The following is a 15,997-nucleotide window of genomic DNA, read 5'->3' as shown; positions in this document are numbered from 1 at the left end:
TCACCCTTCTATTTAAAATCCTTTGGTGGGTCCTGATGTCTTCACAGATGAAACACAACTTCACAATCCTGCACACAGTATCCTTCAAGATCTGATTCCAGGTGATACTCCTGCCACCACCTTCCTTCCATCTAACTTTTTTCCCACTGCATACACCTGGCTTGTTCCTGTCTCTACTTTGCTCATGCCATTTGCCGTGGGTGAAAGTCCCTTCCCTCCCCTTCTCCACTTGGAAAAATTCTTTTTCTCTATGCCTCAGTTCAAATGTCACGGAGAGCTCTGTGACCTCTGAATGTGGCCAAATCTTTCTTCTCCGTACTCCCACAGCATCTGATAGAATTCTGTACTAGAACTCAACACACCATAGCATGCGGCTGTTTCTTCTCTAACTTTGAGTTCTCAGAGGGCAAAGATGGTATTTTGTTCATCTAAATTCCCGCCCATTTCTCATTCTTCTAGCTTTACTTTTGACTGCTAGAGAACAAAGAATTTGTTTGGGAAATTGAGACTAAGTGGTGAATATGGACTTAATTTACGGAACATCTGTCCGGGCAGGCACTGCATTTGATGCTTTAGGTTCACACTCTCATTCAGTTTGCTCCAAGCCCATGAGATGGGGGTGGGGTGAGGGATGTCAAAGAGTAGGTGATGGAACACCTTGTTCGAGAAACTTGGAGTCCTGAATTGCCTGCCTCCCTTGGTCTCTCCCTGGGTTCTCTCCCTCTCTCTTGCTCCCAGATTCTCCCTTCTTCTGTGCAGATTCTATTTTTCTGTCTAGATTTTCTATTAACTTCTCTTCTCTATTTCTCATTTCCCCCCTCTCCTCTCTTTCTTTCCCATCTTTCTCTCCACTGTTTTTTCCCCTTTGCTTCTCTTCCATCTCTTGCTCCAATTCATATTTCCTCTTTTCCTTCCTTTCCTTTCAGTTCTTTGTTGTTTTTTTTCCAGCCCAGTAATATTTCCCTAGGAAAACAGACAATCTACTATCAGTTCTTTGTGACTCTGGGCCCAGTCTCCACCCACTCCCAGTTCTTTGGCTGTGAATGAGCCTCTGATCACTGTGCCCCACAACCTGATACCCATTTCCAATACACACATGGTCCTTCTGATGTCTGGACAGGTTGGCAGCTATCCAGGCTGCTTATCAAGGACTTACCCTCCGCAAAGAGAAGAGCTCAAAGACCGGATCATCTGCCTTTAGCCAGCTGTACCCCAGTCCACTTAGATGGAGAGACCTATGCTGTAAGTTTCTCTTGGCAGCTAGAGTCTCAGCAGAGTGGAGAATGAAACTTAGCACACAGAATGAGTGCCTATCACTACCTGAACTTCAGCATAAACTTCAATGCAAAGAGCTCCACAAACTCATCCACTTTTGAAGATGGAAAAGTAAAACCTGCTTTTGGTACTCACTTGCTTATAGAAACTTTTCCGTGAGAAAAGCTTGAAGTCCTATATGTTTAAAACACGCTTGTTTCATGGTCTTTGAAATAAACACTAGAGAACCATTAAATGACATTTTGGGGGGAGACGTGTTGATTATTTGATTGCAAACAATTTTGTTCATTTAACTATTGATTAACATAAAAAGATGAAAAATTTTGGAATGTATTTTGCATAGATTCAGAACTTAAAGAATTTAATCAAAAATAAATATAACTTTGAGAAATTAAGCAATTTAATATTAGAGAGCTAAACATTAGACTAGTATGATTAATACTTGTAGATTTATTTTTTTTTCCTTTTTCTGGTAGAGCAAGTCCTTGGTGATTAAAGCCCTACAGGATCATTAGTGATATAGCCTGAGGAGCTCAGTTCCTGTCATACAAAGGGAGGAGCAGAAGTAAAAGACTTGGTCCTGAAGAGTCCAGCTAGGAGATGTTTGAAGACAGAATTTGGGGAAAGCAGAGCATCCCCCAAAGAATGGGGAGATGAGAGAAAACTCAGTCATTGAAAAGTATGCTAAGGGAACTTTAGGAACTCTAGGAAAGGTAGAACATGTAGCTCTCCTTCTTGGGACAGTGATCTCCTTAAGGGCCGCCTGGGTCTAATTCTTCTTTGTTATCCCAAAGCCTAACACAGAGCCTGGGCATAGTGGACATTCAATGAATGTTTACTGAGTGAATACTAGCTAGTATTTCATGAATGCTTACTGTATGCCAGGCTGGCCTAAGCACTTTATATACATTAACTTGTTAATATTTTCACAACATCCCTAAGGCACAGATACTTTCATTATTACCATTTTGAAAGGAGGAAACAGGACAAAGAGTTTAAGTAATTTGTTCAAGGCTCTGTGGGTAGTAAGTGGCCCAGCCCAGATTTGAAGCTGTAGAGTCAAGTTTTAGTGCTCCCATTTTCAGTGATTTGTGGAGACTTGTCACCAAAATGCAGGGAGTTCATGAACCATTAACCTTCTTGGTTCTTTGCCAGAGAAAGGAGAAACAGAGTTCCATGATAACCCTGGGTGGGGGGTGGGGTGTGTGGTGTTCTAGAGGTTATACCTTTTTTTCTGCCAGAAAAAGTCAATTTAATATCATTTAATCTTGCTAATCTTATGTAGTAGGCAATATTATTTTCATTTAGAAAGCTGAGACTCAGCACATTCAAAGCCACAAGCTAGTAAACAGCAGAGTCAGTGTTCTCTTTATGCCAAGGTTCTATATCAGGTAAGAAACTATAGTTCCTGGATTATGTTTGATGAGAAAATGAGGCCAGACCCCAGTCCTCCCTTTACCCCTTTGTTCTCAGAGCATCCCAGCTGACACCTTCAGCATCTTAAATTTTCTCAAGACAGTCCAGTGGGTTAGAAAGTACAACAAAGGATAAAGGGACATTCTTTTACTAAATAGAATCAGTTTGTTTAAAATGAATGCCATAGACATTGAGCCAAATGCTCTGAGAGACATGAAGATGATTCTAAGAAAGGAGAATTGACTTGCTGCCTTCAGGCTGAGCCATCATCCTATCTGAGAGGTCCAGAGACCAGGCTCCCAGCCTGTGTTAGAATCACAGAAGAGTTCAGTTTCCCCAAAAGAAGTACCCAAGAAGAATCTTGGATGCCATTCTCTTTAAGCAGAGTTGCTTCCTGTTTACAGCTTTCACACCTGGGTCTGAGGAAACCCTTTGCAAGTCTGGTTGACTGAGCCCAGTCACATGACCAAATCCTTGCTCAGAACCTGGACCTAGCCAGTCTCACAATTCTTGACTTCGAACCTGGAGTAAAGAATGCAAAGAAACAGGCATCTTGGCGAATTTGCTGAGCCTGATTCTCCAGACCTTCAACAGCTTTCCGAGCTCCCACATGCTTTTGGTAAAATCCTCCCAAAGACAGAGGAGATGGTCAGGCTCATTCTGCAGCCCCATTCTGCTGCCATCTTTAGATTTTGGCCAGATTCTTGTCAGGAGTCACACAGCCTTTAAAGTCCAAGTTAAGAAATGGGGTTAGCAATTAAATAGGGAAACACAAGCATCAGCTGAAGGCTGCTTTGTTGCATGGTGATTCTCAACATCTTAGCAGACTTCTATCTGTGGGCTCCTTCTGGAGCTACTAGCCTTCACTCCTGGAACTCATCCCTGGGCCTTTGTTCATCCAGATGCTCAGCTTCTGTCCTAGTTTTAGGAAATTGCTCATATTGGTGTCTGAGTCTCCAACCTTCTGCTTACTCTACCGAATGGACCTTCAGGGGAATCTGATCCTCCTATGCATATCCACTTTCAGCCCACAAACAGCTCTCTTGAGAAGGATTAAGCTTAACCACAGATCAAGAAGGGCTATAATCTTCAAAAGCCAGGAGGAGACTTAGGTAGAAGCCTGCTTTACCTTAGCTGTTTGACTCAATCTCTCCAAATTTCAGTATCAGTAAAATGGGAACAGAAATGGGACCTATCACAGGGTTGTAATGAAGCAAGAATGAGATAATGCATTAAAAATCTGTTCAATAAATGGTGCCTCTCTTTCACTTGAGTTTCTGTCATCCATCTCGTTTCTGTCCATTTGACACTAAGGAAACATTAATGCTCCTTGAATCCCATAACTAATTTACTTCATGTATATTAATACATATTAGAATATATAATATACCAATATACTTATTATGATTTTATAACTATTATTTCACTGGCTCTTAAGACAATTGTTTTGAAGGAAACAGCAAAAAGAGTCATATCTGTTCTACTGATGTCTAAGTCTTTCAGCCTTTAAAATGCAAACAGTCTGCTCATGGGAATGACTGGTTATTTGCTTAAAGATGATAAACCCACTCTGGTATTCTTGCCTAGAGAATTCCATGGACAGCGGAGCCTGGCAGGCTACAGTCCACAGGGTCGCAAAGAGTCAGACGTGACTGAAGCAACTGATCACACGTGCTCCCCGTTCAGTCATTTCCCAAGTCACTCGTACTTTGTTGGCTTAAAGTTTCAGTCCAGTTTTTGAACTGACAACTTTGGATTCAGTGACCCATCTTTGAAATATCTACTTGACTCATACCTTGACTCTACTTCTTGGGTAATCCATGAATTGTCAAATCTCCTTATCAGACCATCAGAATTTCCCTGTTAGAGGCTGCCCAGCAGCTCACTGGCTCAACTGACAGCAATCTTGGAGAAGAGGCACCTGACCCATGGCAGCCCAGTTTCGAGCCTGGCTTGGTATTTCACCCCTGGTGACCTCATTATATAAGGAACTCTCTCAGTTTAGACACCTTTCCTAAGAGTTAATGTTACTTTCTTATATTTCCTTATAATTCTTATACTTATGTCTTTTCATTTTCTATGGTTCAGTTCAGCTCAGTTCAGTTGCTCAGTCGTGTCCGACTCTCCGCGACCCCATGAATCATCTTAGATCTTACTTATTGCTATGGTACACACACATAATCCTTCCTTTCCTTCTCTGAGAGTAACCATATGGACTCTGATGGCCTGCAAGATCTTAGCATACTCAGTAAAAATTGGAAGCCTGTCCAGAAGATAGGGTCACTTCATTCTAAGGTCTAGATCTCTAGTGGTCAGTAGCTGGCATGAACAATGGTCCTAGGCTAGTCTAGTTCTGGTCTAAGCTTTGTCTCTAACTCCATGGAGCTTGGGCACATTATTTCCCCTCTGTAGATTTCAGTGTTTTCATCTGTAGCACTAGAATAATTATATCTGTCTTGATTAATTCCCAGGGTAGTTGTGAAGATCCAAAGATATGTGAATATATTTAAAAAAATTATAAAGTAGCATACAAATGCATGATGTTCATATTATTAAATTTAATGCTAATCAAAGTAATTGGCTAAGAATGAAAATGTACAGAGAGATGAACCATTTTAATTATTGGTCAGATGTTAACATTGCCAGTTAATCACTGAAATTCTGACTTCATGAAAATGCTTTGGGAAGACTGGCTGATACTGAGCTAGTATTTCTATTTTAGCAGAAATAACTAAGTAGATATTCAAGAAATATGAAATCAGGATTTCCTCTTTTGTGCTCCTTCCTCACCAGCTGGGTATATACAGAATAATGAAGTATTACCCAGTTAGGATGGCATCACCGACTCTGGACATGAGTTTGAGTGAACTCCGGGAGTTGGTGATGGACAGGGAGGCCTGGCGTGCTGTGATTCATGGGGTTGCGGAGAGTCGGACACAACTGAGTGACTGAACTGAACTGAACCCAGTTAGGAAATAACATAAAATTTTTTAATAGCTAAAGTCAGGAAGGAGTTTGTCAAATTCTATATGCCAGTGGTTGGTTGGCTACATGAATTATGTTAAATCATTTAATTCTACTGGTCAGTAGGCACCTTTGCCCCCATTTTACAGATGAAGAAATTGAGATTTGGAAAAAAATGACTTGCTTCTAGTCACACTGTTAGTAGATAATAGAACTAGGATTCACATTCATGATTATATTTCCAAAAATTTCTGGATTTGTCACCAACCCTTGGCTTCCCCCCACCAGGCACTGCAGAGTCCAATATGCCATGTCAGAAAGGATCTAGAGTGGTGTTAATTTCTGGAAAAGATTAAAAAATTGGTGAGGACACCTGAGAAATCAGACAGCTGGACAGACAGACAGACAGACACACACACACACACACACTTTTCCTTTCCTTAATCACAAATGTTCACTCTACTTACATTCCAATCCAATTGAAGGGAAGAAGCTTTTGTCTGTATTTTTTACTCAGGCACTGAAAGTCTCTATTATAGAACAGCATCTAGTATATAACAGACCGCCATAAATATCTGCTAAATGGATGAATGAAATTTGTCAATTTACTTTGTGAATAGTTGGACATGCAAATAGATTGGAAAAATAGATATCAGTCCCTGGCTCTATGTTTGCTTGTTTCTCTGTAAGACTTAGAAACGGTTAATGCCTAGTGCAGATGTTCCAGTTCAACAATATGCTGGTCCTTTTCACAGCTCTGTAATCCTTCTTCTGAAATTGTTAATGCAAGTTGGAGTTAAACAAACCACAGTTCAGTTCAGAATTGGCCTTCTCGGTCCCTTTGGTTCATTTCCTCCCAAATTCATGAATTCAGGAAGAGCTTGTCAACTCTCTGAATGAGACAACTGTGGCAAAAACAAATTTATGAAACTGATCAGAAATGAACAGAAGTGATTCCATTGGTTTGATGGATGTACCTCAACAAATCCCTGCCTCCCCTGGAAGCTGGGCAATTGGAGGAAGTTTGAAGAGAGGACATGAGAAATCTATCTGTGACACACTATGGATCCCGAGTGAGTGGGCCTGGAGGTAGGGAAGGCAGCAGGCTGCATCCATCAGCATCGCCAACATCTGTCCTCCCTTCCGGCCACTCCACCGAGGCCCACTGACCACAGTCTGTCACCAGATCTAGTGCTCAGATATTCCACTTGAGCACTGGTGTCAGGGTGAGGCCAAACCTTACAGGGGGAGATAGAACTGGGACAGAGGAAAGGCATAAGGCAAGGTTAGAAAACTCCCCCAGTAATGGTCTCCAGATTGCTAAAGGCATCAGTATTCCAGAAGACTGGATTTTGTGCTGGAAAGACCTATTCCCACTCCAACTCCTTTCAGATTAAAAGTTGTATTGGTGTGTGCCTCAGTTCATTTTACCCCAGCTCAAGCATTCAGATTTTCCCATGCCTAGGTGGTGCCATTCAGCTATAACCAGCTTCTTGGAAATCATAATCTCAGCCAATGTTTTGGGCACTTCCTGTGTACCAGGGTCTGTGATGAGCACTTCAAGACATGATGTCTTTGACTCCTCATGATAAGATTAAAATCAGAATCACCCCTCTATTTCACAAATGAAGAAGCTGATGCTTGAAGAAGTTAAATAATGTATCTAGACTACACAGCTGATAAGAAGGGGAGCAGAGACTCTGTCTTCCCTGGACCCAGAGCCCCAACTCACCAAGAATTTCCATTCTCTGAACTTGAACAACTATGGGAACACCCCATCCTCACCCTTAGTCCTTCAGGTTTGACCTTTTAGCTTCTCCCAACTCCCCTTTGTCCCGATATGGACACTCCAGTGCTTTGTACTTCATCTGCACCTATGATTTATCTCAATAACCATAGATTCTCTGAGACTTCTGGCCAGATCCAGTAGTCAAAATTTTTCATGCAGCTCTCAGTATTTCTTCAAAGTAGAAAAGCAAAAGGGAGGCAGAGGACTCTTTGACATGGGTGAATCAGGGCTTGGGGGAGTTACAGCACCATTAGGAGTGAGGTGATGGGGTCTCTGAGGCATATGTAGTCCAAAGGGTTCTAAGAACAGCTGCAGAGTTCAAATCCTGATTTGACTGCTGTGTGACCTGGGCAAACTACTTCACTTCTTTGGTACTCCAAAACCACATCTGCAAAATGAGTAAAATTGTTCCTACAATACAGAACACAGAGTTCCTGTAAGGATGAAGTCTGGGGCATCCATGGCCCATTGCCTGCTGCTTAGAAGTTTAACTAACATTGGTTTCCTTAAATCCATGTTATGAAAGGGATGGTTTCTAGAGAGTTTCTCACTGAGGAGTAGTCCCAATGAACACAATGTTGAGTCTTCTCTGCTAGGCTGATTCTGCTGCCCCAGAATCCAACCCCACAAATTACTCTCCAACCTTCCATCTGAACTCAGAGCTTCCTATCTGTGAGCACTCAAGAGCCACAGTCCTGTGGCCCTCAGAGGACAGGCACTTCCTAGCCATTCCCTTGGTGCTGCAGCTCCCAAGATAGTCCCCATGGACATCTGCCAGCTCTTAACCAGACCTCCTTTTGTGGTCTGCACAGACTGAAGTCTCCTGGCTTCTTGGCACAGAACAAAGAAACTGAAGAAATTTCCCTGCCACGGGAGCTCTCAGCCAGGTCCAAAGAGAAAGCAGCAAGACAGGAGAAAGACACTGCATCGTTTTGTGCCCTCCTCACTGCTGCTTTATCTCCCAAAACCCTGACAAGTATTGCACTCCCACTTTTTACCAAGGTAGAAACTCAGAGACCTTAAGTGACATGTCTAGATCTGTCAGAAGATAAGACTTCTCTGTTAGCATGCTGCTCGACATGGGAAGGGATGATAGGGATGTGAAGGGACCGAGAGGAAAGAGCCACTGGATTCTGATCCCAGAGCAGAAAACTTGCAGCAGCAAGATCTGCGGCTCTGAATGTCAGGCTCAGGTCCCAGATGACCCCTTGCATGTGCCTCTGAGTCTTTGTTTCCTTCGGCCAAGATTTCAGGGAGACAATTGTCAGGTGAGGCTTGAACACCTGGTCTCCACTGCCTGGAATCAGGGAAGGTCATCTTGTAATTAACTTTGGGACACAACTCATTGGAATGAGAAGGATATTCTTCAATTGTTTTGTGGTGCAGAACAAATGCCTCATTAATCATAAATGCATCAACCTGAGCCCGAACACTATTAATGTGAGGGAGAATAATGAGTTGGCATCACCTGGGACGCAACTGTAGCCACACAGCTCATTCTTCAAAGGAGCCCGTGATACTTAGACTTGCAAGATTGCCACAGGAGGAGTGAGGGGCAAGAGACGTGGGGAGGGAGTTGCAGAGAGCAGAGGAGGGGCTCTAGTAGATCTCCTTCAGAGACAGTGGGGGAGAGGGAAAGCACAGCATTTTGAGGATCATAATCCTGGACTGATAGGTAGAGTCAGGGGCCAGACTGTTTTGGGGTAATGGACAACCTTCCAGAAGCAAAAACAAAAAAACCTACCCCATAGGGCTGTACTGCCATGGGCTCTTGGTTCCAGCGTAGTCTTCCTGGCACCATCCTGACAAAAACATAGAGGTGAGACCTCTAGATCATGTTCTGGTTTCAAATACATAAGCTATTATTTCATTTGTTCCTTTGCTCATTCATTCGTTCACTGATCTTCTCACCCATTCAATCAATAAGTAGTTATTGTGGAGAGGCTTGACTTTGAACTGGAAAGACATCCGATGAATGTGGCCACCCTGGTTATACCATACTCATTGAAACTTCTGATTGGATCATTGTAGATGTCTTATGTGGAGAATCACAGGAGAATATCATCCCAACATCCAAATTAAACGAACCCAGTTTTAGCTACTTTTGATTTATAAAACTGAAAATAAATTATTACATAACTGGTGCACTTTATTTGCAAACAAAAAAAATCAAAACATAAGATTCAGCAGGGATTATGAGAATAAGAAGTCTTTGGTGATTTTTTTTTTAAAGTCAGAATCATCTGAATTAGCAATTTGTCTGTGTGCGTGTATGTGTGTGTGTGTTAGTCACATAGTCATGTTTGACTTTTTGAGACCCCATGGACTGGGGCCTGCCAGGCTCCTCTGTCATTGGAATTCTCCAGGCAAGAATATTGGAGTGCATTCCCATTTCCTTCTCCAGGGGATCTTCCTGACCCAGTGACTGAACCCGGGTCTCCCACATTGCCAGCAGATTCTTTACCGTTTGAGCCACCAGGGAAGCCCAAATTAGCCTTACTCCCTCGTTTTAAACATGAAGACACCAGTGCCTTCTGAGAAGGTTGTTTTGCCCTAAATCAACATGAAATCTGAGACAAAGAAGGAATGGAAACCCAGAGAGTCTTGACTCCTGGTTCCATGCACTTTCTACCATATCATGTCAGGAAACCTTCTGGTGACAGGAAGACAGGTGATCTTCCCAGAAGCCCTTAAGAGAGGCTAACTTTCCACAGCGGAGTACCCCCAGATACTTTTTGGGGTGGGGGTGCCTGTATGCTTTCTAGTTGTACAGGAAGCTGTTCTGAACATCCATAATACACCCATGGATCTCCTCAGCCTTTCTCAGCCTCATCCCAGGTCAGAAGCTGGCCCACCTCAGAATGAAGCCACCCTTCCCTCCAAATGAGAATTCAGTCTCTAGCCTGATGAAGATCCCTTTGAAAGAACGTGGGGCTCAGGAAAGAACTTAAAGACTGAGAAAATGTTGAGAGGCTGATAAGATTTCACAGAAACATAAAGTCAGCAGAAGAGAATCTTCAATTGAACAAAGATAGAATCTGAGGGATAATAGATAGCCTCCTTAAAGATGGCTTTTTTTTTGCCCCCCTTGGTCAGTTCCCTTCCTCTTTGGTATCATCTTTCCCCATATTCTCCTTGAAATATGTCTAATATTTGGAATACACTTTTTAATTTATGGCATCTAAGCTTTTTCACATATAAGTTAGATTTATAGATGAGGAAACCAAGGCTCCTAGAGATAACTAATTTACCTAAGGTCACATTATTGTTAGGAGGAAACAAGAACACTGCTTTGGGCAGCCTGGTTTCCTTCTTTGGAGTCTTGTGGGGTCATGTAGCATGCAGGGTAGAGAAATTTCAATAGCCAGGGTCTCATCCAGTATGGTTGGAGAAGGAAATGGCTCCCCGCTCCAATATTCTTGCCTGAAAAATCCCATGGACAGAGGAACTACAGTCCATAGTGTCACAAAGAGTCAGACACGACTAAGCAACTGACCATGCATGCATCCAATATGGTAATACTTTCTCCAGTAGTACCCAAGGTTCTTTGTCCTGCCAGCAGGTTAACTGACATCAACCAGTATTCCAGACCACACTGGGGAAGAGGAGAGAGGCTCACTGGTGCCACCTGGTGGTTATCATGCTACATCTCACTGTGCCCTCCAGGGCAGGGGCAAAGGGTTTCCCGGTGCTTGATTGCCTCAAGGGTAAGAATAACTACCCATCTCCTCCTCATCTTCTTCTCCTCCTCATCTTCTTCCCCTCCTCCTCCTCCTGCTCCTTCATTTTACCTTCTGCTGCCTCTTCATCTTCTTCCTCTTCTGCTTTCGTCTTTCTACTCTTTCTTCTTTCTCTGTATCTTCCTTTCTCTTTTTTTCTTCTTTGCCTTCTTTTTTAAACAGTTGCTTTTTCTTTTGCCTGCAATCCCCAGCAGGACAGCACTTTTGACCATGACTCTCACTGGTCCTTGGCATCTCGTTTGTTATAACAGGAGATCAACAGCTCTCTCTTTTCTCCTCTGCCTCACATCCCCCGTCTTGGGCAAAGGTCTAATCCTACATAGCACCGAGCTATGTGAGTTCTGAGGGTCTAAGTCAGCACACGTGTGTTTGATTCAGGGATTGCTTTAGTTAGAGTCTATGAGACTTCAGGTAAGACACTTTGCTACTGAGTGCCTTTGATGCCTTACCTATTATTGTAGGGATGATCAAGACCACTTTGCTAGACTGAGATGAGGATTCAATGAGACAAGACACTGTGATGGCATCTTGTCAGCTACAAGTTCTCAAAAATCACAGTGCCTGGAACACCTGCTAATCCTGGGAGGTTACCATCCGCCGTGTGCCCCATCATCCAGTCTCTGATCTAGGCACCTCTTGGTCCCCTCACTGTCACCCTGCCCCAACATAGTATTCTGATTACTGTGTTTGTGCCTTAGCCCACATCCAGCTTGTGCATCTGTCATTTGTCAGAGACCAGCTCCTGTGTCAGTTCTGCCAGAGGCCTTCCCAGCTGCAACTCCTTGAACATCAGCATTCCCTCCAGCACCGTGTTCTTCACTATCTGGCTGCAGTGAAGGTACAAGCAAGAGGTAAAGGAGAAAGTATTTTCCTTTTAAATTCTCTATGACACTAAACTAGCTCTAAGTGCAGAGGTGACTCTCAATCAGTATTTGGTTTATTGATTTCCTAAAGCTCTCCAGAGCACTAGCTTATTTCTAGTGACCTGAAGGCTGATGAACCATGTCAATACCCCTCTATGTTTTTCTGCAGAAAGCAGCGCATGAAATCATTATAGGATCAGACAGAAATGGCTTTGAGCCCCAACTCCACTACTTGCTGGCTGTGTGGTGTCAGGCATAATGCTTAACTTCTTTGACCTTGACTGCTTTTTTTCTTATATAATGGGAATATTACTAGTATCTACCTCATAGGGTTGTTGTGAGGACTAAATAAGATAATGGTTCTTAGAGTCTTCTAAAAATTAGCAAGAGATTCATTTTAGCTCCACTTTCTCTACTTTTTCCCAAGTGATGCATCTGTCCTGATTCCGTTCCTTGTCAGATGGATCAGAGAACTGAGGAATCTGTAAATACTGACGGCTCAAGAGGTCAGAGCCATATTCAGAGTGGCAGTGACCTTTCAACACAGTCATTTAGAGCAACCTTACTGCTTCTTAATGCTAGGGACATTTTGACACAGTTCTCCTCATTTCCCCTTATCAAGTCATGGGTACAACAGATACTATTGTTTTCTTACTTGCTTCTATCTCATCCTTGCAACCCACATCAAAACAGCCTAAGCAGAATCCCCACTTTCAGGCTAAAAATGTCTGAAGATGCAATCCCACTGTTAAGGCAAGATGGATTCCACCATACCACTAAGCAATTCTTGGTCATCAAGCCGGGTGTCCTGTAGTTCAACTCAATTCTAACACTGTCTATGAAGAGATAGCATCGGACTCCGCAGGTTAAGGGCTCAGTGCCACAAGATGGTCCCCACTTCAAAGGCCAATCACTAGTCCACGTGGCTGCCTGTACTTCTGCCTGGTTATGCATCACAGTTCCTACAATCTCCTTTTGGGTTTGATTAATGTGGTAGCTCACAAACTCAGGAGGAGGCCCATTTACTCACTAGATAACACACAATTACGAAGGACATTAAAAGGTACAAATCAACAGCCAGATAAAGTGATTCATAGCACCCTATGCTTCATAAGTTTCAAACAAAGGAGTTTCTGTCCTTATGGAACTTGGGGTTCAGCTGGTAGCCCAAGAGCTTGTTCTAGTTCCCAACCTGAAATATCCCCACTACACTCCTTTCAGAAATTATGGAGGCTCCATTACATGGGCATTGTTGATTAAATCATTGGCCAGAGGTGACTGATTCAACCTCCAGCCCCTCTCCGTTCCCAAAGATCTGGAGAGAGAACTGAAAGTTCCACCCCTTTATTCATGGTTGGTTTACCTGATAGTCAACCACCCCATCCATCCCCATTCTTAAGTGTTTTCTAAAAGTCACCTCATTAATAAACCCACTTGGGGTGGAAAGGGGCTTGTTATGAATAACAAGGCACTCATTTCACCTTTATGGCTCAGAAGCATTTTCAGGAACTGAGGACAAAAGGCCAAATATCATAACAAAAGATTGTTCTTATCACTCAGGAAATTCCAAGGTATTTGGGGAGTTGTGAGCCAGGAGCTTCAGACAGAGACCAGATAAATATTTCCTATAAGTCAGTATCACCCCTCCCAGGGAAGTGCTGAAACCCAAAGGAGGCTGCTGGTGGGGGCTAAATTCTGTTGAGATCGTTTGGTTCAGTTCAGTTCAGTCGCTCAGTCGTGTCTGACTCTTTGCGACCCCATGGACTGCAGCACGCCAGGCCTTCCTGTCCATCACCAACTCCTGGAGTTTACTAAAAATCATGTCTATTGAGTTGGTGATGCCATCCAACCATCTCATCCTCTGTAGTCCCCTTCTCTTCCCACCGTCAATCTTTTCCAGCATCAGGGTCTTTTCAAATGAGTCAGTTCTTCGCATCAGGTGGCCAAAGTATTGGAGTTTCAGCTTCGACATCAGTCCTTCCAATGAATATTCAGGACTGAGTGCTAAAGTGCTGAGACCCAAAAGAGGCTGCTGGTGGGGGCTAAATTCTGTTGAGACAGGACCAGGCGTTTCTATCTAGTAAGGGCCCCAGGCACAGAAACACAAACAAAAATATCAGTAGCTGTCAAAGCAGAAATAGCTGCCACCTAGGAAGGCAGGTTCTAGAGAAGGGAATGGCAACCCACTCCCATATTCTTGCCTGGAGAATCCCATGGACAGAAGAGCCTGGCAAGCCCCAGCCCATGGGGTCACAAAGTTGGACACGACAAGACTGAGCGACTGATGCTTCACTAACACTTCGGGAACACAGGTTAAGAAGTGCCACCCTCCCTCAAAGCAAGTAGAATGGCAGATACTCAGTGGGAAGAAAGGTACGGTCCTCAGAAGCCCACATCAACTTCTTTGGGCCCTAAACTGCAATTTCAACTAGGTTTTTAAAATTCATTTGCTCCATGAGAAGGAAAAAAACAAAAAATTCTTTTCTTAATTGAAGTATAGTTGACTTACAGTGTTGTATTAGTTTTAGGTATACAACAGAGTGATACAGTTTTATATATATATATGTATATATGTATTTCAGATTATTTTCCATTGCAGTTATTATAAGATATTGAATATAGTTCCCTGCGCTCTACAGTAAATCCTTGTTTATCTTATGTATTATAGTTTGTACCTGTTAATCCCCATACTGCTAATATATCCCTCCTCCCTCCCTTTCCCCCTTTCCCATTGGTAACCATAAGTTTGTTTTCTGTGTCTGTGGATCTATTTCTGTTTTATGATTCATTTGTATTACATTTTAGATTCCACATATGAGTGATGTCTTGTAATATTTGTCTTTCTTTGTCTGACTTATTTCACTTAGTATTATATTTCTCTAGGTCCATTCATGTTGCTGCAAGTGTCAATATATCATTCTTTCTAATGGCTGAGTAATATTCCACTGTGAATATAAATACAAATATACATACAAATACAAGTAAATATAAATATATATACAGGATTCCCTGATGACTCAGTCAGTAAAGAATCCGCCTGCAGTGCAGGAGACACAGGTTCAATCCTTGGGTTGGGAAGTTACCTTGGAGCAGGAAATGGCAACCTTCTCCAGTACTTTTGCCTGGGAAATGCCATGGACAGAGGAGCCTGATGGGCTATAGTCCATGGGGTCACAAGAGTCGGACACAGTTTAGCAATTAAACCACTACCACCATAGATATGTCGAGAATAACGTGTGTGTGTGTGTGTGTGTGTGTGTGTGCTCACTTATGTCTGACTTTTTGCTACTCTGTGGACTATAGCCCACCAGGTTCCTCAGGCCATGGAATTTCCCAGGCAAGAATACTGGAATGGATTGCCATTTCTTCCTCCAGGGGATCTTCCCAACCCAGGGATCAAACCCATGTCTCTTGCATTTCCTGCATTGACAGCTGGATTCTTTATGTATATATATTACTCTATGTGTGTGTGTGTGTATATATATATATATATTTATATTACTTCTTTATTATGATTTTTATGTTTTATCATCCTCCACTAGAACCTAAGCATATTTGAGTCAGGTCAGAGATATGTGCCTGGCACTTAGCATAACTTTTGTCATATAGCAATACTTGTGGGGAAGAATGAATGGATGGATGGATAAATGAATGAATGGGGTTATTCTTATCATTTCACTGATGCAGAAACTGAAGATCAGAGAGGTGAAACCCTACGGCCATGGTCAGTCAGCGAGGGAGTGTCCAAACCAGGATCTAAGCCCAATCTTCTCAGCTTGAATGCAGCCACGGCCTAGGCCTCTCTATGCCTCGCTCATCCAGTCAATGAAACAGAGGCAACAGGGCACAGGATGTATCAGGCTGAAGTCAAGTGGGAAGGAGAAGCTGAGATGTTCCCATAGGACAAGTTTGAAGAAATAAAAATTGGTGCAGAAAATCCATTTATACAA

Source organism: Moschus berezovskii, chromosome 14 (assembly GCF_049115385.1).
Source record: "Moschus berezovskii isolate FMDL1 chromosome 14, NW_MosBer_1.0, whole genome shotgun sequence".
Lineage (NCBI taxonomy): Eukaryota > Metazoa > Chordata > Mammalia > Artiodactyla > Moschidae > Moschus > Moschus berezovskii.
The sequence above is the reverse complement of the archived record's forward strand: the minus strand, read 5'-3'. Positions refer to the sequence as shown.